Source organism: Anabrus simplex, chromosome 8, assembly GCF_040414725.1.
Source record: "Anabrus simplex isolate iqAnaSimp1 chromosome 8, ASM4041472v1, whole genome shotgun sequence".
Lineage (NCBI taxonomy): Eukaryota > Metazoa > Arthropoda > Insecta > Orthoptera > Tettigoniidae > Anabrus > Anabrus simplex.
The window spans coordinates 176,218,590-176,244,203 of NC_090272.1; positions in this window are offsets into that span (position 1 = coordinate 176,218,590).

Genomic DNA, 25,614 nt, shown 5'->3' on the forward strand with positions numbered 1-25,614 from the left:
AATCATACTCTAGTTGGGTGCTTATCAGAGACTTATAATCCTCTCCTTTACATCCTTACTACAACCGCTAAACACCCTCATAACCATGTGCAGAGATCTGTATCCTTTATTTACAATCCCATTTATGTGATCGCCTACGACAAGACAAAGAGTCTGAACACCAGTGGGAATTGGGGAACAGCAGAAGGTACCGTGTAGAAGGTAGGCAAGTTTACTTACCTTGGAGGATATACAAAATATAAAAGAGGAAGGACCAGGAGGAGCCAGGAGATAAAAGAGTGGGTGAAAAAGGATGAGGACGAGATACCTTACAACCCAAGAAGTGTACAATCAAAGAAACATGTCAATGGACGCGAAGATCAATCACTACTAGGCAACAGCAAGGAACGCTGTACTGTAAGCGGCCGAGAAACTGACACTTTCTTTCATTCTTAATCTGCTTACCCCCCAGGGTTGCTTTTCCCCTCTGACTCAGCGAGGAATCCCACCCCTACCGCCTCAAGGGTAGTGTCCTGGTGCGTGAGACATTCGGTCGGGGGATACAACTAGGGAGGATGACCAGTACCTCTCCCAGGCGGCCTGACCTGCTATGCCGAACAGGGGCCTTGGTGGGGGATGGGAAGGGATAGACAAGGAAGAGGGAAGGAAGCGGCCGTGGCCTTAAGATAGGTACCATCTCGGCATTCGCCTGGATGAGAAGTAGGAAACCACGGAAAACTACTTCCAGGATGGCTGAGGTGGGAATCGAAACCACCTCTACTCAGTTGACCTCCCGAGGCTGAGTGGACTCCGTTCCAGCCCTCTTACCACTTTTCAAATTTCGTGGCAGAGCTGGGAATCGAACCCGGGACTCCGGGGGGTGGCAGCGAATCACACTAACCACTACACCACAGAGCCGGACGCTTCTCCTTTACCGTCACAAATCTCCTGACCGGAGAGACGGCGTCGACGTCTAAGAGACTCACTTCCTCCTTCAGGGAGTTATGAAAACATTTTAGTTGTAGTATTACTGCTTGCGTCCGCCTCTGTGGTGTAGTGGTTAGTGTGATTAGCTGCCACCCCCGGAGGTCCGGGTTCGATTCCCGGCTTTGCCACGAAATTTGAAAAGTGGTACGAGGGCTGGAACGGGGTCACTCAGCCTTAGGAGGTCAACTGAGTAGAGGTTCGATTCCCACCTCAGCCATCCTGGAAGTGGTTTTCCGTGGTTTCCCACTTTTCCTCCAGGCGAATGCCGGGATGGTACCTAACTTAAGGCCACGGCCGCTTCCTTCCATCTTCCTTGCCTATCCCTTCCAATCTTCCCATCCCTCCACAAGGCCCCTGTTCAGCATAGCAGGTGAGGCCGCCTGGGCGAGGTACTGGTCATTCTCCCCAGTTGTATCGCCGACCAAGAGTCTGAAGCTCCAGGCGGTAGAGGTGGGATCCCTCGCTGAGTCCGAGGGAAAAGCCGAACCTGGAGGGTAAACAGATGATGATGATGATGATGATGATGATGATGATGATTACTGCTTGCTTTGAAGTTGGAGTTATCATTGTGTTGACCGTTGGCGGTGCTGCCACAGTCAAAACAAACACACACGCGTGACCCCATATTGCATGGACTAAAAAATAAGGGACGGGTTGATTTGAATATCGACCCCGTGGTGTTGGGGTTCGATTCCCGTCCAGGTCAGGGATTTTTAACACGCGAGAGGTCGCGCGAAGGCAAATTGCTCACGCTTAATATTTTAATGAGCTGCTATTTTCCTTTTGCAGTGAATGCTCTGAAAAAAAAATATATATACATATGTAACTGCCTTTCAACTAGAACTAACATAATTATCCAGTAAAAATATTTTCCCACTGTAAAAAATTAATTAATATTTCTTGCAATATCTGGTAAAATTACGTGAGTTTTTAAAGAGCGCGAGAGGTCGCGCCTGAGCAAATTGCCTCAACGTTCGCATTTCAATTGAATAATTTGGTTACAATTCAAGATAAAACTACAGCACCACACTTCACTGAAAGCCACCATAAATCTCATGAACTTTACTTAAGAAACTTTCTTGGAAATGCAGTCATGTTAGAGTGCACTACACGAAGGGTCACACGACGGCAATTTGCCGCGGCAGATGCGAGAGTGAAGAAAAACTTAAACTACTCCGGAACGCAGCAGGCAATAATCAACGTCAGGCGTGAGAGAGGGAAGGGAGGGATGAAACGAGCGCCCTAAGCCCTACAGCGGCTAGCAACGAAATTATTAACAAATATTTAAAAAGGACGGCAAACTGCTGCGGGTTCTACCTCTCGCGTGTTAACTGGATCTGAGGGCTGGCTCGAGGTCCACTCAGCCTACGTGAAATGAAATGTCGTATGGCTTTTAGTGCCGGGATATCCCAGGAAGGGTTCGGGCTCGCCAGGTGCAGGTCTTTCTATTTGACACCCGTAGGTGACCTGCGCGTCGTGATGAGGATGAAATGATGATGAAGACAACACATACACCCAGCCCCCGTGCCATTGGAATTAACCAATTAAGGTTAAAATCCCCGACCCGGCCGGGAATCGAACCCGGGACCCTCTGAACCGAAGGCCAGTACGCTGACCGTTCAGCCAACGTGATGAGAATTGAGGAGCTATCTGACGGTGAGATAGAGGCCCCGATCTAGAAAGCCAAGAATAACGGCCGAGAGGATTCGTGGTGTTGACCATATAACACCTTGTAATCTGCAGGCCTTCGAGCTGAGCAGCGGTCGCTTGGTAGGCCAAGGTCCTTCAGGGCTGTAGTGCCATGGGGTTAGTTATTTTGCTGTGTGAAGTTGAAAACATACGAGAATTCAATATTATGATTTAAGTTCACACGGATTTTAAAAAAGATGTATCAGAAATGAAGGAATGCACTTAATAATGGAAATAAGAAATTTACATACGAGGGTCGAGTCATAAGTCATAAACTGTGTTTTTTCTCGCGAACAGGAGACAACACGGAAAATATAAAGTATGCATTTGGAAATATAAGACATGTACTTACACATAGTGCTTGAAGACAAATTCTGACTTCAGGAGATTTTCGTACGAACGTGACAGAATACAGGCCGTTAGTAAACATTGCTTTATTATGGTATAGACAGCAAATAAAAAAGACTGCGTTCAAAGGACAGGTCTCCACCCACCTCGCCGCTGTTCTATAGGGCATGGCATGCACACCTAATGCTTCCCGCAGCTCTGCGTGGCATTGGCGTGCGTTTCTGCCGCGATGAACTGCTATTTTAATATACGATCGTTGCTCCTGGTTGTTGACTTCCATTTTGTGACGCTCTCACTCACACACTGAACTTGGGGGCATGCTTAGACCTACACTGTTGTTTACATACACCATCTAGTGGCATCGTACGCAAGTACATACCGTACGTTTCCAAATGCATATCTAAGATATACCGTGTTGTCTCCTGTTCGCGAGAAAAAAAATAAGTTGCCATGACTTATGACTCGACCTGCGTATGAATGATAAGTAGGGTTCGGAAGTTTATGATCGAAAGAAGTACAAAATATGCTAGCAAATGTGCCCCAAAACTAGGTAAGTATGACCGGGAAAAAGGTAAAATATGACTTACGGAATTTAGTGATATGTAGCAAATATGAGAGTATTATTAACATTACAGGTCTTAATTTGCACAAAGGGTTTAGTGATAGGCCTAATACAGCAGGCAGATTAAATCATACAAACTGACAGAGAGCTACAGTACATTAAAACTTTCAATATGCATTCGCGTTAAATCGTCTTACTGCCATTACCTTAACTTCAGACGCTTCACCAAAGAGAATTGCTTCGTCTGTGTGCCTACCGATCTATTCACCGTATTCCTTCACATAATTTCTTAATTTTACATCTTCACTGCACCTCACGTTCAATGTAGTACTAGAAGTGTGAGCAATCTGTTTAGATTCGTTGGTGGTGAATGGGGAAGAGAGCTGGAACTGGACCAGTCAAGGATGGGCGAGAGAAAACATGGAATTTTTCAGCTAAATATAAGCTATCTACTGAAGTGAACTCCTCGTCAATGAGATATCCACAGAGCAGCTCTTTCTCGGAATCAGGTCTTCTAAGCCTGCTACCAGTCTATTGCGGGAAAAGAAAGAAAAGATTGTCTACAACAGTATTTAGAAATCATGTGTTCGAAATTCGTCGTAGGTAATATCATCATCATCATCATCATCATCATCATCATCATCATCATCATCATCATCAGTGTCTATAGGCAATGCCTTTGCTATGCAACCATTCTTTCTTCTCCTCAGCTCCTCGTTTCAGTTCATAATAAGAACCATTAATGGGACCCCGTGCCAAGTCTTGAAGGATATTTTCCTCGGTGGTCCTCGGCCTTCTCCCACGTAATCTTCCATTCCAGCAGATTGGTAAGAAATGTATTATGTCGCAAGATGTGGCCTGTGAATTTAGATTTTCTTCTCTGTATCGTTAGCATCAGTTCTCTCTTCCCTTGAATTTCTTCTAGAACGCTTTTCTTTCTTCTCTTTACAGTCCATTTAATCCTTAGCATCGTCTCCAGACCCACATCTCAAACGCTTCCAGTCGTTTCCAGTCCTATTCTCTGTTTGTCCAAGATTCACACTCCATACGAAATAAATCACAAATTTCTTCCTAATTCCAAAATCTAAATTTTGAACTGATTAAAAATTTCTCTTATGACTAAACGCCTGTTTGGCAAGCTCTATTTGCCTTTTGATTTATTTGCTGTACCTGTTGTCATTGGTGATCAGGCTTCGAAGATAAGGAAGACTGGTGACTTGTTCCAATATTTTGTCAGTAAGCTTGATGTTGGTGTGAATTCATTCAGGATGTTTACTCACAACTAATATCTTGGTCTTTTTGACATTAATGGTTAAGCGTGAATCTGACTTTGCTGATGACAGTACATTGAGCATCTTAAAGACAACTCTTTCTCGGAGAGTAGATAACATGTACCTTATCACAAATAAGGTTCCTAGAATGAAACCATAATTTAATTTTATTGATTGCAAACGCTGGTAATTTCACTGCAGAAAAAGCCTAAGAGCTTAGATGTTCTTAACAAATACCTTGTTAAAAACGAAAAAAAAGGAAAAATACTTAAAATATAAACATATATGACCTTAAAACGAGCAAAATATGACCAAACCAATGAAATCGGCAATATGCATTTATAAGCAACATAAAATTGCTTTAAAACGGGCCAGAGACCCGTCATTCACAGTTATTTTTCATATTTCTGGTAAAAGAAACATGGCTTTTCCTTAACTTTGAAACCTTAATGATAAGAAACTAAAACTGAAAATAAAATTAGCTGAACGAGTTTTGAACCGCTTCAAACGAGTTCAAATTTCCAAGCAAGAAGAAGTTTATATCTAGGCTGTCCCAAGCTCTGTTCAGTCAAGTTTCAAAAGTTATAGGCCTATTTCTCTGCCAAATGTGTTTTTAAGCTAAAGAAGAATGAAAAAGTTGATTATTCTAATTACACTGAACGGCTTGGAAACTCGGCAATGGAGAACTAGGGCAAATTTATATTATCGAGATTCAACAAAATCAGATTTCATATCTTACAAGATCCATTAGGTTGTTCTTTAGATCCAAGGAGAATTCTAATTTTCGGACGTAGCAATTTTATGCCTAACGTTAATGTCATCAACCAACAAGATTAGAACAGTACTTGTGCCAGGCTGTCCTACCTTTCTTGGTCTACTATCGTTCTCTTCCGATCCCGATGGCCCTCGGTATTACGTGTCGAGGCCTAGGAAGTCTCCCATTTTTAAGCCCTTTGTGGCCCTTCTCTTCCTTTGGCCGATACTTTTAGTGTTCGCAGTGTCGGATCTCTTCCACGTTTCTCTCTGATTAATGTTGTATAGAGAATGGTTACCTAGCAGTACTTCCTGTTAAAAAATAATAACCACCAGCAGCACCACCACCTGGAGCGTGGGTTGGTGACTACGGTTCCCCTAAATGAGTTATGTTGTTGTTTTGTTTTCTTTTTCAATTTGCTTTACGTCGCACCGACACAGGTCTTGTGACGACGATGGGATAGGAAAGGGCTAGGAGTGGGAAGAAAGAAGCCGTGGCCTTGATTAGGGTACAGCCCCTGCAAATGCCTGATATTAAATGAGAAATCACGGATCACCATCTTCAGGACTGGCGATAGTGGGGTTCGAACCCACTATCTCCCGGATGCAAGCTCTCATCTGATTGCTCCTAACCGCACGGCCAACTCGCCCGATCCTCTAGCTGAGTCTGGCATTGTTTCCACTCACTATTATCAGGTTTCTCACTGTCATTCTTCCTGTCCGGCCTCTCTTGGTCATCTCTTGTTCTCTTCTGACCCCACTTTATTAGGTCAACGAGGCCTGGAGAGTCTTTCATGTTCAAGGCTTTCCTAGTCCTAACCTCGTTTTACCGTTGATTCATTTCTTCCAAAGGACCAGCACCTACCTCTGATAGGTGTTTTTATACAACCACTACTTCAAGAAGGTACTGAACGATTCGTGAGATGTATCTTCCAGAAGCACGAACCTATTTTCTAAGACAAGGTTGTCTGAAGGACACCGTGGACTCTAAAGTTCCTGGAATGAAGTTCTATAGAAGGGAGTTGTTTTATTTTCTTTCCGGTAATTACTTTATTTTTCTCTGTCCTTTATTCTCTCTGTGACCTTACGTTGCGACACACGGAGAAACCAAACCCAAGTGCGCAAAACAACTCAATGGTATTTTACGCGTTCTTTTTAGAAATGTGCAGTAATGTGACTATTGTATTAAAGAGCAGGCAAGACCACAGGGTGTGCAGTCCCTATTCTCTTGAAATATTTTCAAAATATTTTCTTCAACTATTTACCGCTGATCTTATGGCGTGTAATCCGCAAGGGGTTTCAGCGGGATTAAATACGCGTATATATATATTACAAGCTGCTTTACGTTGCACCGACACACATAAGTCTTATGGCAACGATGGGATAGGAAAGGGCTGGGAGTGGGAAGGAAGTGGCCGTGAATTTAATTACGGTTTACCTGCATTTACCTGGTCTGGAAATTTGAAACTACGGAAAAAACCATCTTCAGGGCTGCTGACAGTGGGGTTCGAACCCACTATCTTCCGAATGCAAGCTCAAAACACCAACCATCTTTTGTATACGATCTGTCTTAGTCATTCCCATGTGGGTAGTATAATACATCAACGGCATCCGCTGCCAGATGTAAAAGGCGTCTAAAGGGGTAATATTCTTAATTTTTTGGTAGTGGCCTTACGTGGCACCGACACAGATAGGTCTTATGGCGACGATGGGAGAGGAAAGACCTAGGAGTTGGAAGGAAGCGGCCGTGACCTTAATTAAGGTAAAGCCCCAGCATTTGCCTGGTGTGAAAATAAGAAACCACGGAAAAGTATCTTCAGGGCTGCCGACTGTGGGATTCGAACCCACTATCTCCCGAATGCAAGCTCAAAAAACCAACCTTCTTTTGTATACGATCTGTCTTAGTCATTACCATGTGGGTAGTGTAATACATCAACGGCATCAGTTGATTGATGTAAGAGGCGTCTAAATGGGTAGTCAGGGGCTCACGATTTGGGAACGTAGGTTGGCGACCACGGTTCCTCTCACGGGGTCTCACATTGCTTCCATTTACTTATACAACTCTCCTACTTTATTCTTTCCTATTCGACCTCCCTTGGACATATCTTTTCCTCTTCCGATCCCATTCATTTACCGATACCTTCATTCTTCCCTCATCGGGTGAGTTGGCCGTGCGGTGAAGGGCGCGCAGCTGTGAGCTTGCATTCGGGAGATAGTGGGTTCGAACCCCACTGTCGGCAGCCCAGAAGATAGTTTTCCGTGGTTTCCAATTTTCACAACAGGCAAATGCTAGGACTGTACCTTAATTAAGCCCATGAACGATTCTTTCCCACTCCTAGGCCTCTCATATCCCATAGTCACCATAAGACCTTGGCCTATCTGTGTCGGTGTGACTGTGACGTAAACAAAATAATAAAAAACAACTCCCTTAAAACAGTAATCAAGAACACTCTAGCATCTTGGAATTGCGGGACCTCTTCCATTTCCCTTCTGATCAGTGTTAATAGAGCATGATTGTCCAGTTGTGTATGCCTACAGCTTCTAAAGTCAATAATTACGAGGGGCGTCCAGAAATTAAGTTCCCTATTTTTTTAAGACAACATAGTTACGTGAAGAATTTTACACGACACAGCAATGCTGAAGCAATTTTTCGACATAATCACCACCAGAATTGAGACACTTGTCATGTCGTGGGATTAAGTTTTGTATGCCGGTACGGTACCGTAGAAGTCTGCCGCCTGGGAATGGAACCAGCGTGATACAGTCATCTTCAGCTCTTCGTCATTGTGAAAATGCTGACGGGAGGACAGGAATTTCTTGAGGTGCAAGAATTACTAGGAGCAAGTTCAGGACTGTACTCTGGATGATCAAACACCTCCCAGCCGAACTCCTGGAGAACAGTTGCTGAGTGCCGAGCATTGCCATGGATCAGCACAACACTTGCACTGAGCATTCCATGCCTCTTGTTTTGAACGAGCCGTCGCAATGTCCGTAGAAACTTTATCACAGATCGAACCTCGCAGCCGGCGGGAGAAAGGACCAAGGGACCAAGGGGAATGTTTTCATTCCTCTTCCCTAAGGGAAGGGGCGGGCCACCTAGAAGATTACGCCTTCTCTCTGGCCAGGAGATTTGGCGAGGTTGGAGGATTTGATGGATTTGGAAGAGAAGGATGAAGGTTTACTATGTTGAAGGAGTTGGGAGGGGGTCTCGACCACTTGGCCAATTATTTATTGATCTTTTCAAAATGTAAAATCTGGTTACAATTTTACAATTTTACTATTTAACTGGTGTTTTTACATTGAGATTTTTCATCATGCGTTGTTTCATTTTTCGTTATTCCTTGGTTCGGGAGAAAGAATACGAGCCACCATTTCGAGCCACTGCTGCTGCGCCGGTAATATGAGTGCTACGTCATAGATCTATCGCGCATGCTCACATTTCCCGGCTAAATACGTATACTTTACAAGGAAAGAAATAGGAAAACTTAATTTCTGGACGGCCTACGTACTACAACCACACTAGCACTTTCTTAGACGATACGTTCATAAAATCACCGGAAAAAAAATTTACCCTAGTGAGCTCGCACAGATAGATCATTAAGCTTGTACAGATGGCGCAGCGAAGGAGCCCCGTGCTCAACCGCACGCGCACTGCCTCTACGTGAGGATAAGGCAGTATCGATCAGTGAGACATTGATAATAATAATAATAATAATAATAATAATAATAATAATAATAATAATAATAATAATAATATAATCGTATGGCCTCAGCTACCGTTTTGCAGACATTTCGATTTGACGCCATCTGGCTGTCTGCTCGTCAATTTCGACGTTCCGGTTTACTCTGTCTGCCATCTAGCGGACCTAGAGTAAACCGGATCTCTCTTGGGCGGCTATGGCTGAGATTGAATTAATTTTGTCGGGTAAATACCAAAACGCCGCCTCTGTGGTGTAGTGGTTAGCGTGATTAGCTGCCACCCCCGGAGGTCCGGGTTCGATGCCACGAAATTTGAAAAGTGGTACGAGGGCTGGAACGGGGTCCACTCAGCCTCGGGAGGTCAACTGAGTAGAGGTGGGTTCGATTCCCACCTCAGCCATCCTGGAAGTGGTTTTCCGTGGTTTCCCACTTCTCCTCCAGGCGAATGCCGGGATGGTACCTAACTTAAGGCCACGGCCGCTTCCTTCCCTCTTACTTGCCTATCCCATCCAGTCTTCCCATCCCTCCCCAAGGCCCCTGTTCAGCATAGCAGGTGAGGCCGCCTGGGCGAGGTACTGGTCATACTCCCCAGTTGTATCCCCCGACCAAGTGTCTGAAGCTCCAGGACACTGCCCTTGAGGCGGTAGAGGTGGGATCCCTCGCTAAGTCCGAGGGAAAAACCGAACCTGGAGGGTAAACAGATGATGATGATGATGAAATACCAAATGTGTCACCAGAGATCTTTTACATGCCGACATCATACGAGATGGAGTGTCGAATGGACTTTTTTCCGCCCTTCAAATATCCGACTACCTCTGCCGGGTTCGAACCCGCTATCTTGGGATCCGGAAGCCGACACTCTACCACGGATCCACAGAGGCAGCTAGTGAGACATTGATGTTTCAAGCGGACAGTGTACGTCAACTTGAGTAGATGTAAGGATATGGCAGAGTGGCAAAAAAGGGGCAATCGTGTTTGGCCGCGCCCACGGTGCGTGAAGTTGCTTAATTTGTCAGTGTTTGGCAGCGGACTGTGCAATGTGTCTACAAGCAGCGGTGGCCACGAAACACGACGTCAGAATTATGGTCGGGAAACGATCCTGACTGACCCGAGATGCGTTTCACGTACGTCGTCGAGCGCACCGAAGACCAAATGAAGCATTTTATCCTGGATGTGTGCAAGGTCAGGATCAAGCCGGAGGTGGGTCTGTGATGTTTTGGGGGTGTTTTTCGTATCATGGATTGGGCCCGCTCACTGAGGCGACGACTAACATGAACCAGCACGTAGACATGATATGAGCTTTCGCGCTTTTAGCGTGTCAAGAAAACAAGGAGAAAGTCTTTCCGTTTCATAGAGAACCTTCATTATTCTAAGAAGTCTTCCTCGTGAACAGACGAGATTTTCTGCTGAAGAAGCGCAGCAAATTTCTCTACCTGGCTCTTATCCGGAGGCCCCGGGTTCGATTCTTGGCCAGACAGGGATTTTTACTCGGACCTGAGTGCTCGTTCGAGGTCAACTCAGCCTTCGTGATTAGAATTGAGGAGATATCTGACGTTGAGATAGCGGCCCCGGTCTAGAAAGCCAAGAATAACAGCCAAGAGGATTCGTCGTGCTGACCACACGACACCTCGTAATCTGCAAGCTTTCGGGCTGAGCAGCGGTCGCTTGGTAGGCCAATGCCCTTCAAGGGCTGTAGTGCCATTGGGGTTTGGCTTGTTTGTAACTGTCGTAGAAAGCGACTAAAAGGGGACGAAGGAGCTTTCGTCTTGGGAGCACCTGATTCACTTTGTTTTCTTTTCACGGCATAAGGCCAAAAGCTCATATCATGTCTACAAGTGCGAGGCGTGAAAGCATCAATATTAACACGAACCAGCATGTTTAGTTAAACATTCTGGTGTTGCCTTTCAGTCAACATCTGCATGCTGAGTATGCTATTGATAGTCCGAATTTTCAAGCTGATAACAGCAACGTTCATCGTGCATGTGACTAGTTTTATGAACACATCCTCACCCTATTACATCTCGACTGGCTTGAAAATTCATTTGACTTGAACCCCAGTGAAAATCTGTGGGACATGTTGGAACAGCGGGTCAAACTCCGACATCAGCATCCCCATCCTCAGTGAGAGGCTTAACCTGGATGCGACGTGCCTACACAACCTTGTGGACTCACCAAATCCAGGCGGTTATCAAGTATTAAAAGCTGCTTGTGAAAATTTATCCAGGGGTGACTATTTTTTTTGTCCGGTGAGCTTACTTTAATCGAAGCCCGACTCGTTCGCTGAATGGTCAGCGTACTGGCCTTCAGTTCAGAGGGTCCCGCGTTCGATTCCCGGCCGGGTCGGGGATTTTAACCTTCATTAGTTAATTCCAGTGGCCCGGGGGCTGGGCGTTTGTGCTATCCCCACCATCCCTGCAACTCACACACCACACATAACACTATCCTCCACCACAATAACACGCAGTTACCTACACGTGGCAGATGCCGCCCACCCTCATCGGAGGGTCTGCCTTCCAAGGGCTGCACTCTGCTAGAAATAGCCGCGACCGAGCTCGATACGTGCAGTCGCTTAAGTTTGGCCAGTATCCAGTATTCGGGAGATAGTAGGTTCGAACCCCACTGTCGGCAGCCCTGAAAATGGTTTTTCGTGGTTTCCCATTTTCACACCAGGCAAATGCTGGGACTGTACCTTAATTAAGGTTACGGCCGCTTCATTCCCACTCCTGGCCCTTTCCTGTCCCATCGTCGCCGTAAGACCTATCTGAGGCGGTGCGACGTAAAACAACTAACAAAAAAAGAAAAGAAATAGCCGCACGAAATTCAATTAAATTAAAATGGACCTCTTTCTCTAACGATAAAGAAAATTCTGCCAATCATTGTCTTTTCCCTTTAAATAAAAATCACCACCAGCAGATGGGGGTTTAGCATACAGGGAACGTTCTCTACGCAGCAAACATTTCATTTTTTCATCGCAGTTCCTTAGCTTTCCTGAAAACCGGATGCTTTATTTAACCTGAAGTATAATATGCAACAATGATCAAAATAAACTGGATGTGCAAATAGCTAGCATGTTAGTCCGCCCTAGTGGTTGTTCGTTTAAATGAGCAAATGGAATAGCATCCAGTTTCTAATTAGAATTGATAATTGCCAGACTATCTAAAACATGCTTTATTTGTTTATACCAATGAGCAAATATTGTGATGTTGGTTCGTCGATAAGAGCAATGGATGTATTCAGTGTGTAGGGCCAATTCTGAAATTTGCTTCTTCCTCTGAGTGGGGGGTGGTAGAATACTCCCATGATATCCCCTGACCCCTTGTGGATGGGAGCGGTAGAATATAACCTTGGAATCACTTCTTTGTCTCCCTCCCCCCACTATGTATGGGGTGGTAGAAAACATACACAGTAAATGTCGTAGAGCCCCGTGGTGTAGAGGTAGCGTGCCTGCCTCTTATCCGGAGGCCCCGGGTTCGATTCTCGGCCAGACAGGGATTTTTACTCGGACCTGAGAGCTCGTTCGAAGTCAACTCAGCCTTCGTGATTAGAATTGAGGAGATATCTGACGTTGAGATAGCGGCCCCGGTCTAGAAAGCCAAGAATAACAGCCAAGAGGATTCGTCGTGCTGACCACACGACACCTCGTAATCTGCAAGCTTTCGGGCTGAGCAGCGGTCGCTTGGTAGGCCAATGCCCTTCAAGGGCTGTAGTGCCATTGGGGTTTGGCTTGTTTGTAACTGTCGTAGAAAGCGACTAAAAGGGGACGAAGGAGCTTTCGTCTTGGGAGCACCTGATTTTTCTTTAGTTTCGGCAGACAGAAGAACCTAACAGTTATATAAAAAATCGCCCGAAAGTAATGCATGGAGGAAATAAGCACAAAATGCAGTTCGTTGCAGCTGCATACATAAAGAGGCAAGGCAGAAGATAAGTTAATAGAAATCCCGCGGTTGTCAGCTTGGGTGGCCCCAAGCCACGCTTCCAAGTTAAGAGCACTAAAGGCCATACACCATTTCATTTCGTCTCTAAAATACTTCTCATATTTGAATCCTTTTTGTGGTCATATTTGCATAGGTTTTGCATATTTTGTACTTCTTCAGGTCATAAATTTCCGAACTCTAGTCATGAGGATCATCAAGGTGAAAGACTTTCTAGGCCAACGAATCGGACTGAAATTATGAAGACGACGCATACACCCAGTCCCCGTGCAATGAAATAACCAATTATGGTTAAAATTCCAGACCCTGTCGGGAATCGCACCCGGAACCCCTGTGACCAAAGGCTAGCAAGCTAACCATTTATGCATGGAACCGGACTATTTTAGAGATGAGCATTAGAGTATTACTCACATTGAACATGCCAAAAAGTGATTAGCTTCACATTCAGTCATGCGAACTGTCAGAGCTACAGTAGTTACGTTGGAACTTTATACATAGCCCTGAGGCGCAGTTCTGACTCTCTTTTTTCATATAAAAAAGTATTAGCATGCATTTTGGTAAATAAACTTGTGGTGAGGTGCATGTGCAATTTTAACCGCATACTAGCCCTTCTTAAATCTCTAGCATTAGGCCTACCGGGAATCGAACCCAAGTCTTCTAGGACGGCAGCTAATAGTGCTATCCTTTTTAATACTGCCACGTATCTGTTTCTGGGGGAGAAGAACAGAAAAATACATCTACTATAGTATTTGAAAATCCTGTGATTGAAATTCGATGTAGATAACATGTATCTTGTTTAAAATGACGCCTCAATTTAAACAAAAATGTTCAAAATATAACCAAATATATAACCTTATATCATTAAAATGAGCAAAATGAGACCAAAACCATAAGAATGACCGACATATGCATTTATATGCAACATAAAATTGCTTTAAACGGGGTCAGGGTCCTATCATTGAGTTATTTTTCAGATTTCAGGTAAAATAAGTTCAGGAAAGAAATATGACTTTTCTTGAAAATCCGAAGCTTACTCATGCATGACCCTTGCTAATATGTTCATTTTTCGAGACGTCGGACCTCTTCCATTTTTATTTCTGGTTAGTTTGAAGGGAGGATGGTACCAAGGCGTAATTTCCCTTAAAAAATAATCACCATCTCAACCACTATCCCTGCTAAATATACAACACTATTAAATTTTAAAAATTCGACCGGATAGTATAATTGCTAACACTGAACCGAAAATGGAATGAAGAAAGAATACGCTTCTTCCATCACCCAGTGTTATCTTAGCTCCGGCGCCACGGCAGGTGTGGCCTGGGGTGGGTTGACTGGGGGACTTCCAGAGAAAGGGGATGTCCCTGCAGCATTGCGGTAAGGAGATTAAGATAATCAGATCAGGATTTCTGTTAGGATTCTCCCGCCCATTCCGCCGGTACACTACCCCAGCTGCGAACAAATCAGCAGTGCGTGGGCGTATGTTCACAGCGCTTTTAATCTTGTTAGAGAGGCTTTGTTTAATATATTTACATGGTGCTTTAAAAGCTCTTCAGAACACATGGGCTGCCTTATGTGATACGATTACACATTGGAAGCAAATTCTTGTTAGTGTAGGGAGAAATTTTCCAGCAAAGTTAAGAAAGGTTAATTAAGTGAGATGAAATACTGATTCGTTCATTTTTCAAGCCCGTTGAAGTCCTTATCTTTCTCTTACCGGCACTGCCATTCTTCTAAAGTTCCGCCCTCTTCCCATTTCTCCTAAATTTGACTTAAGAGATGATAGTTCTCTCCTCCTCTTAAAACTGTCAATATTTTTCCTACCAGATATTGTTTGGCCAGCTCTTCTTTTCTTCCTAGAGGACAGATAGGCGAGTGACATAATTATTCTAATTCCGGCCAATGGACTTCCGAGTTTTGAAATGAATAGTCATGTTATTGAGGTTCGGATTCGCCATAAAACTAGAGGACATGTGACAATGATCATGATACTAACAGCAGAAAAGCCTTCAATATTGCTTGGTTCAATTCTCCCCGTACCACTCCCCGTGTGTGTGCGGATGGTAGAATAACATCTATGGTATTCCCTGCCTATCGTAAGAGGTGACTTAAAAAGTATCTGAGGCTCTCAACTCGGGAACGATCTTTATCGGTGTTGAATCCATAGTTTCCTGGACTAAGGGAGTGATTTCAACCAATCTTGGTACACTTAAGCCTTACTATCAAGAGACAAATTGCGTGGCGGTATGACAACCATAGCACGCGTGGGGAGGGAGGAGGTATTATATAAAAATAATCGAAAAGGAACCTGAGGCACTCAACACGGGAGCGTGACCCGGCGACCACGGGACATGACTCTTGGCATTGCTTCCACTTACATGTGCCAGGTTCCTCACGTTCATCTATCATACTGTAGCCGATCTCCCTCAGTCAACACTTGTTCTTTCCCGACCCAGATGATATTAGGTTTCCGATGCCTATTGAATATTTCATTCTAACGCCCTTCGTATCCCTTCCCTCTGTTTAGCCGATACCTTCATTCTTCCAAGTGTCTGACACCTTCAGTTTTCCCATCCCACCACCACTGCAAGCTATAACAATTACCATCATAACTAGAGCCCAGATATTTAGGCTGTACTGGATTACAATGCAACCATACTGAAGCAAATCTGTATAAGAGATTACTAGAAACAGCTTTGGCAAATCCGTCCGTTCTACTGGACCGATTTGCTTACCTGCTGGTGAATCGTGAGACACTGATAGATCAATAGGTTCAGGTAACTTTGAGTAAACTTAAAATCAGTTCATAAAATGATCACTCCAAGCGAAGGCTTACCCTAACCTGCAATACATACTATACTTAGCAGGTTGCAAAGCGACTAACACCTCCATTAATATATTTTTTACAAGCGAATGGACTACTAAGGATCACGCTACAACTTCATTACTTTCTCTTCGTGCGGAGTTTTCTCTGTGTCCAATACTCCTTCATGCGTTCGCTGGCCTGCTTCCGTTGTTCATCTGTCCAGGCTCGTCCGGTCTTCCTAGTTCTTCCTGCAGCTTGAACACCTTCCAAATTATTCACTGTGTTCCTAAACGTATTCCTTTCAAACAGCTGGTCTTCCAAGATGCTTAACATTTCCATATCCTTCTTCGTTTCCTTAATCCATGCTATAGTGGTCTTTTTTTCTCCAGAAGTAATCAAATATCTGTTTGGTATGTTTGCATTCATTCTGTATAGATGTCCAAGAAACGCCAGCCTTCTTTTCTTCATGGTCTCTGAGATTCTTTCCACCTTCTGGTAAACTTCTTTGTAACTCCGAAGTTTCCATCCGCTTTCAGTTTGGACAGCTCCCATAATTTTTCTGAGGATTCTTCTTTCCAGGACCTCTAGCTTCTCCAGCTTGTAGTTCATGGACAGGTATTCACTGGCATACAGACCACGGTGTTGTAATGTTTTAATTTGGAATTCCAAGATAAGCACTTCTTATTGTAGATGTTTTTTTTATCAAGCCGTATGCTCTCTCCATTTTTGAGATCCGATCTTCCACTGCAGATTTTTCTAGTCGATTCTCCTGTATTGTCTCACCAAGGTTCTTGAACTTCTTGACCCGTTCAATCCATCCTATCTCTGTTTCCAGGAATTTTGGTCCATCTTTGATGTTCGTCATGAATTTGGTCTTTTCTGCTGAGATCCTCAGACCTGTTTGGCTGGCGATTCTTTCCAAGAGGTTAATCTGGATGGTTTGCGACCTCTGGACTTTCTGATAGTATAGCAAAGTCGTCAGCAAAAGCCAGCAGTTGACTTTAATCCCACCTGATTTTCTCCCTAGACAGATCCGGATTATCCCTTGATGTTCAAGTTCTGAGTTCCATATTCTCACTATCTTTTCTAGGACTTCATTATTATTATTATATATGCGATTTTCATCCTTAGTAATGTTGTTGCATGCAGCCATGTTTGTTTACTACCTGTCAAGCCAGAGAATATACACTTCCTCTGATTACGGAAGAAGACTATTCCCTGCTAGACACTCTTTGATTCGCTAACCTTTCCCTGCTTCCAAATATATTCAACAGATGGCAGAACGTTCCTTATAACTTACATGCTGCTATGGGTAAAAACATCTGCGTACAAAAAGACCCCCATCATGACATACGTCTTAATCATTATCTGGGAACACCCATCGAAGGATGATCTAGCTACACTAGAAAGAGTGAAGGCCATATACCTTGAAAAAGTTCTCTGCCTGGCAAAAATCGCTCATTCGAGACCAACCTATGAACTCGCAAGACAACCGTTCTATGTAGAAAAACTGCGATTAAAAATTCCATTGCCTTATAGGACACAGTACCAAGCTTTACATCAAGAACCGCAGGATAAAAAAGTGAAGATATGCATAATTATTTACCAAACAGACGGCATGATGACGTCAGAATGGATGAATTCTGACTACCAACTGTGGCATACCGTAACGCGGTTCTTATTAAATGTTCATAAAACCATTGAAAAAGGCAGGCAAAACATTATGACTACGACAGGCATATCAAGACGAGTTATTATAACCTATTTATGACGAATGCTGCGGACTAGCACGGGTCCTCTAGTAATATGTAAACTCTACCCGGACAACAGTTCTGCTATGAGATTTGCATAAGTTGTAGGGTCCCGGCCTATTAGAAACCCCATAAAAGTTATGTTAATCTCGCTACACTACGGAAGAGCAGTTAGACATTTCCTAACAGGTAAGTTGGTCTGCGTTCTACTATTACTGCCTAAACATTCGGACTCGAACCACCACCAGCAATCACTACCTGAGTAAGCTTTTTGTATCGAACATTATTACTATTATTTAGAAATGGTTATGTTGAACTTTGAATACACAAATAGCCAAATTGAGGATTATTATGCGTGATTTTGCATTGGGAAACTTTCCCCGGGACTTCAGAATTGAACTGCATTAGTGGTGCGATGATGGACATCGCTCTCAATCCAGGAGCTGAGGTTTCCTTCAACCAACATGGACATGTCCCTGCGGAATGAACGTCGTGACCACACCCTTCCCGGTACTCTGACGACAATGAAATATGCTCCTCTCCCAGGAGGAGTTCCATAGGAATTGATGTTTCAAAGAAACAGGATGTTTGCATACCTTACATGGCAAGTGCCAAGAAGAGCAAATTTAGAGAAAATATTAGATTAGCTGCTACTAGTGGTTTGACGTCGTACTAAAACATCGAAGGTTTTTCGGCGACTCAAGGATGGGAAAGAGCTAGTACTTGGAAGATAGCGGCGGTGGCTTTAATTAAGGAAGCCCCTACAGATCCAGCATTTGCCTGATGTGAAAATGAGTAACCACGGTAAACCATATTCGGGCTGCCGACGGTGGGATAAAATATTAGATTATGCAAAAAGATCAGGGAATTTGGCAGTTACGGACGACATCAATCTTAACAGACTTCGAATTTTCTTCAATGAATTTGACCCCGATGGTACAAGATTTGAGAGGCCTAGGGAGTCTTTCATGTCAAGTCCTTTGTGTCTCTTTCACTTCTTTTGCTCAAATATTCATCCTTCGAAGTGTTGGATCTTTTTTATTCTCCCTCTGATTAGTGTTAAAAGATGGCGATTGCCTAGTTGTACTTCCTCTTAAAACAGTAGTCACCACCATCATCACAACCTTACCTGAGTCCTGGCATTGTTTCCACCACTATCAGAATAAGCATTCGTGAATGCTTTCACTCCACTGACGGATATTTAAGGAGTGTTCGACTTTATATACATTTAGGTCAACGACGATGTGCAAGAGTTGGCGCAGTAAATGCACTTTGATATTGTAACTCCGTATAAATTCCTCTCTAAGGGGTGGCAGTATGCATCCACGGTATTCCACGCACGTCGTACGGGGAGACTAAAAGGGGAACCGGGAACTGAGCGTGGGGTGGCGACCACAGTTCTCCTAATTTAGAGTGGCATTGCTTCCTCTTGCTTGTGTCAGACTCTTCGCATTCGTTGTTCCTATCCGATCACCCTTGGTCAACTCTTCTACTTTTCCGACAACAGTCGTGTAAAGTTTACGAGGTCTAGGAAGTCTTTTATTTTCATGTTATTCTTGTCTCTTCCCTTTCTTTTGCCGATACCTTCATTCTCAAAGTGTAGGGCTTCGCCCTTTTTCCTTGTGATAAGTGTTAAGGGAGAATGATTGCCGTGATGTATAATGCGTGATCAAAAAGTTTCCGTTTGAGGACGATGCTGCAGCGGACATGCAATGTAGCTCGACTCCGGTGCGGGTATACAAGCAGGACCATGTAGGCAAAGGGATTAGTGTAGCAGTCATGTTGTGCCGAGATGCGTGTGTTAAATGCGGCCACGTGAACTATGACGACGGTATTACGAAATGCGTCCAAACAGGACCAACGTGCTGTTAGTCTGTCTTGGCTGTCGTAGTAAAAACACCGGTGGACATCCATTGGAGAATGAACACTGTGTATGGGGCAGCATGTCTGTCGAAAACCACCGTTGTGGAATGGTGCACCAAGTTCCGGGTGGGTCGCATTGTTTCGACACAAGACGTCGGTCGATCTGGGAGGCAAGTCTCATCCATTACGGACAACAACTCAAGTGGGAGACACTCGAGCACCCGCCCTGTTATTCTGACCTCTCCACATGCGATTTTCATGCCTTTGGTCACCTCAGAAATTTCTTGAAGCGTCGACGATTTCTGTCGAACCAGGGAGTGCATCAGGCGGTTACGGACTTCTTCACGCAGCAGGACACGGTGTTTTATCACACGGGGATCTTCAACCTGATGCGTCGGTGGTATGAGTGCCTCAATGATCACGGTGACTCTGCCTTGTTGGCATCCCGATTCAGGACTGTACGGCCGTCGATCGGAAACTTTTTGATCACCCCTTATACTTCATCCCCACAGCAAACACCTCGCGAGATACTTCTACAAACAGACATAAATAAAACTGAATGTGGGATTGACCTCTTTATTTTAATATTTATTTATTTATTTATTTATTTATTTATTTATTTATTTATTTATTTAATTAATTAATTTATTTATTTATTTATTAGATACAGCCGATGGAGGGCCATTTTACACTAATATTAATAATTTTAAATACGTATAAAAGATAACAAAGGTATAAACAACAATATCAAGTAACAACAATAAATTAACAATGTTAACAGTAACAATGTAACAACAATGACAACGGTAATTGGCAAGTGTCGGTTACTGAAATTAGGAAGAAGAAAGGTCGAGGGTTGGAGGGACGGAAGAAAGTGAAAAGCTGGGAGGACTTAGAGGAATCTTCTAATTTTTTGTTTGAAGGATGCGAAAGGTGTGAATATGTCAATATCGGGTAATGAGTTACCAAGAGTAGGGAGACGGTGGAAGATAGAGCGTTGTTGTAAAGTTAGGCGCGGATGGGACACATGATGAGTGCGCCGGTTGCATGTAGGGCGGGGAGGAACGTGTATAGGGAAGTATGCTGGAAGAGTATTACATTTGGTGTAGCCATTGATTATTTTGTGCAGGTAACATAGATCAGATAACTGTAAACGGCTTCTCAGGTCAAGTATACCCAGATAGTTCATAATGTCAGATTTAGTTTTGTTCTTAAAAACAGGATTGCGAGTCTTAACAATGAAAATGAAAAACTGGAAAATAATATTTAGTTGAGATATGTTTGTGATAGCAGATGAGGACCAAATAGGGGAACAAAGTCAATACTGGAATGACGTGCAGATGAGCTGTATCGGGCTTCGTCATTCGCATACGTACGACTTTACGGTAAAATCAAATGGTAGCCTTAAAGTGTGGGCCACGGGTTACTTTTTGGTGTGTTTGGTTTGGCCGTACCTATAACGGAATTGGGTTTACGATGCTGAATGTAAACATAATATGCACGAATAAATTTGATATTTATTCTAGTTGAAAGTAAACGAAATATTTTATCAAACACACTTGTTCTGAATTATTATCTGAATTTTACAATTGTAAAATTGTTATTCATATTTGAGGCACGCAGGCTGAGCTAGAACCGTCTCTGGGAATGGTTTATTTTCTTTTTTGTACTATTTGAATTTGCCCTGTGCCTTGCTCAAAAATAATTAAAAAATGTCTAGTTATCTAAAACAACCTGAATAAAAAGTTTTCAGTACAGAAGTCACTGATGCACAGAATTGAAACAGTCTAGACAAGGTTGAGGCATGCCAGGACATGCCTTGCAATAGGTGAAAACTCTCTTTGCATGTTTTCCCGCCTCAAGTCTACCTCAGATAGCCCTTCTGTGCGACTTCTCTTACTCATTTTTAACAAATTTTAGTCAATTATGTAAAGATAAAAAGAAAATAACATTAAAAAGTGTCATTCATATATGAATGACATGGCTACCATATGTAAAAGAATGCCTACACATTAACACAGGGCCACGTCATTCATATTGCATAACAGTGAAAATCATGAAAATAAGACCGTATAACTGTTTCAGATGAAAATAAAATTCAAGGTAGCAATCCATATGCGCAAAATAATACAAATCACTTTAAAAAAACATTTGGCCCCGGGGAAAATTTTACGACCCTGACATTCAATGTGTTAAATATTTCTTTCTGTGCATTTTCAAATTTCGGGTAATGCTTCATCTTCATCTCGAGCGAGGTGCAGGCCCATAAACGTGTTGGAATGTTGGAGTCAGATTTACGTGTTCATGATCATATCTCTGTCATTCTCTTTATTCCTAACTGATGAGTTGGCTATATAACTGACATGAAGTGTGGTCAAATGACGGTGAAAGGAAGCATGATGCACTTCCTCTGATTTGTCGAGAAACTAAAATAAAACAGAAAACATTAAACACGTGAGATGTCTGTACACCTTGCTCTCTGAAACACTTGCGTACTTATTCAACGCACATACAATGTACGTCCCCATTGCTGACTGGACTGCATCTTGGCATTCGGTTTTCATGTTCCTGGGTTTGAATCCCGGCCGGATTGAGAGTTTTAATCTTAAATTTTGAATTCCCTGGCCTCTGCAATTGGGTGTCATTTCTGTCACAAATATTCCTGGTTACAACGTCATGTAAAACACACGATTTTATCAACGGAGGATCCTTGTGCTGTTCATGGAACATCTTTACATGATCAGAAAGTTGGAGTAAGGATTGCACTTAAGAGACGGTGCATTGCTGGTCCTTTTTTCTTTGAAGAAACCGTGAACAGTGGACGTTTACTGCTCAGTGCCCGAAGATTTCACGGGTTAAATAGAGGAACAGGAGATCAAATATTCCTTATTCACCAAGAAGGCGCCACTGCGTAAACAGCTAAAAATGCAGCTTTTGGTCGAGTTGTTTATGAAAAATATCATCTGTAGGGGCTTATAGCAAAACTACAATGACTGCTTGTATACAAAAATTATTATAATCATGTCTACTCTAAGAGTTTTTCATTAAAATTAATTTGGTTCAGGATTGTATATCTGTTAATAGAAGTCCGTTTCAACATTTTGTTTTATAAGTGCACTGGGACTTTCCAACTCAACACTATCCACTATTTACTAAAAACGTGGCCCACCCTCGTCGGAGGATCTGCCTTACAAGGGCTGCACCAGGTTGGCAAAAGATACAGAAAGTTAAGCTGTGTGGGTGTGTGTATCCTTCTCTCCCCAATCACCCGGTGTTTTAGATAATAATAACCACCGGCCTAAGCCAGGATGGACCCTAGAAAGTTGGGGTCAGAAGGCCAGTGCAACAACCGTCTGAGCCACTCAGCCCGACTGGTGTTTGAGATTGTTCTGTTATTAGTGCTTGATACCTTCCTATGTGAATAACTCCTTTGGTTACAGGAGGAGACATCTGAAGGTCGAACTGAAACATGCAACAACTAATTGTCAGTTATTAAGTCTAAACGAATGGAAGGCAATTATTTGTTCTTTCACAACGTTTTAATGGAATTGTTTACAGAGGGCTTCCGGCGGTGGTGAGCGTCGTTCTGGTCCATTTTAAGTAATAAGAACTGCTGTATCGAATACGCTTATACTCAGTGGTTTTATTTGTACGACAACGAGCCGTTCGTATCCTAAGCAAGCCATGCTATATGAATATATACTTACGAATAAAACAATGTGGTGTTTAATCTAATTTATGATGACCTTAGTGACAAACACACACACACACACACACACACACACACACACACACACATACACATACACACTTATACTTGATAGTGGACGACAAAAGTAGACCAGTTAGGGGAAGATCTTCCCGTAATTTGACTGATAGGCCTACTTGTCGTAAGAAGTGACTAAAAGGGCTTCTTAATTTGGGAGCGTACCGAGCGAGTTGGCCCTGCGGTTAGAGCCACGTAGCTGTGAACTTGCACTCGGGAGATGGTGGGCACGAATCACACGATCGGCGGCCCCGAAGATGGTTTTCCGTGGTTTCCCATTTTCACACCAGGCAAATGCTAGCGCTGTAACTGAATTAAGGCCACAGCCACTTCCTTTCCAATCCCAAACCTTGCCTAACTTTGCGTTGCCGAAATCCTTCTATGTATTAGTGCGACGTTAAACCATTAGCAGAAAAACTTGAGAGCCTTCTTTGGTGACCACAGAGCCTTTAACTGAGTTCTGGTATTGCTTCCATTTACTTGTGTCAGGCTCCTCACTTTATCTATCCGATCTGACCTCAATTGGTCAAATCTTATCCTTTCCCGACCCCGGCGGTATTAGTTCTCAGAGGCTTAGCGAGTTTTTCATATTACTGCCCTTCGTAACCCTTGTCTTTCTTTGGCTGATACCTTCATTTCACGAAGTGTCGGACTCCTTCCATTTTTCCCTCTCATTAGTTTTAATAGAGGATGGTTGCCCAGTTGCACTTCCTCTTGAAACAGTAATCACCCCAAACTCCATTCACCTCACATGACAACAGCGCCTAAGGCTTTGATACGTAGAGCTTCATCCACCGCGTTTAATCCTAATTTATTCCCTATTTCGAGTACCTTTCTGCTATTATTCACGCCAGTTTGTGCCGGCAATAATTTTCGCAACATTCATGTCTGTCTGTTCCTGTCGGTAGGGGCAGTAGAATACTATCCATGTGCCTGTGGTAAGAGGCAACCATAAGGCGCCCAAGGCTCCTAACTTTGGGGAGGGGGATTCGCGACCATGGTTCCCCTACCTGAGACTGGTATTGCTCCCACTTACGTGTGTCAGCCTCCTCACATTTCATTTGTCCTGTCGGGCCTCCCTTGATCAACTGTTTTTCTCTTCCGGCCCCGACGGTATTCGGTTTGCGAGACTTAAGGAGTCTTTCTTTTCATGCCCCTCTTGCTATTCCCTTCTTTTTACCGATATCTTCATTATGCAAAGTGTCGGTCCCATTCCATTCTTTCCCTCTGATTTGTGTTAATAGAAGATTGTTTACGAGTTGTACTTACTCTTAAAACAATAATCACCACCATCTTAACCATCACCACCACAACCTCCACCTATAACAATATTTCATCTTTCCTCTGATTTTCGTGTAGACCAGGGCCTCTCAAATGCCCAAAATCTCACGCGTGCAAATCGAGGCGCAAGAGCTCCGTGCACAGTGAATCGGTTCCACTCGGCTTCGCTCGGACAAACGCTTCGTCTCTGGGCTACTCGGCTAAGCTCGGCTCAACTCGGCTCGGACTTGGAGCGCTACGGAGCAAGTGAAGAAGAGGGAGACAGAGGGAGACAGAGGGAGCGAGACAGGCGTGGGGAAAGACAGAGACAGCGCTGTTGCTGCAAATCGAGGAGTAGGGGTCTGCACTCTGGGCAAACAAGCGAAGTCGTCTTTTGCACCGTGCACAGTGCATGCACCAGACACATGCACCGCGAGAAGCCATGGTGTAGACTATGTCCTGGGAAAGTAAACTGCTTTTAAACATAAATCTGTTTTTGAATGTAACACAACACCTGCAGAGAGAGATGAGACTTTAATACGTCATTTAAACCACATTTTCTTTCACCCCTAGTAGGCTGAAGAGAGGCATATAAATTAAAGTAGATATATACGTACTAGATCATTGCTACGTACTGTGTGCCACGACATTAACACACACAAACACACACACGCATACACACACACACACACACACAGGTTGGTTCAAATGTCTTGCCCCCCGCCCGCCTACGTAATTTTTCAATGAAGCTCTGTTAGTCTTCGGGTAATTGATCGTCCACGTACTGGCAAGAGCATAGGGGATATGCGACGAGACTTCACAGGACGATTCTACAAATAAGCCGCTGTTAGGAGGACAATACTGCGTTGGGAACAGAAGCTGTTTCTGACGGGATCAATTAAGGACAGATTATTGGACTACCGTACTCAGGACAGTGATCCTCCCATTCCC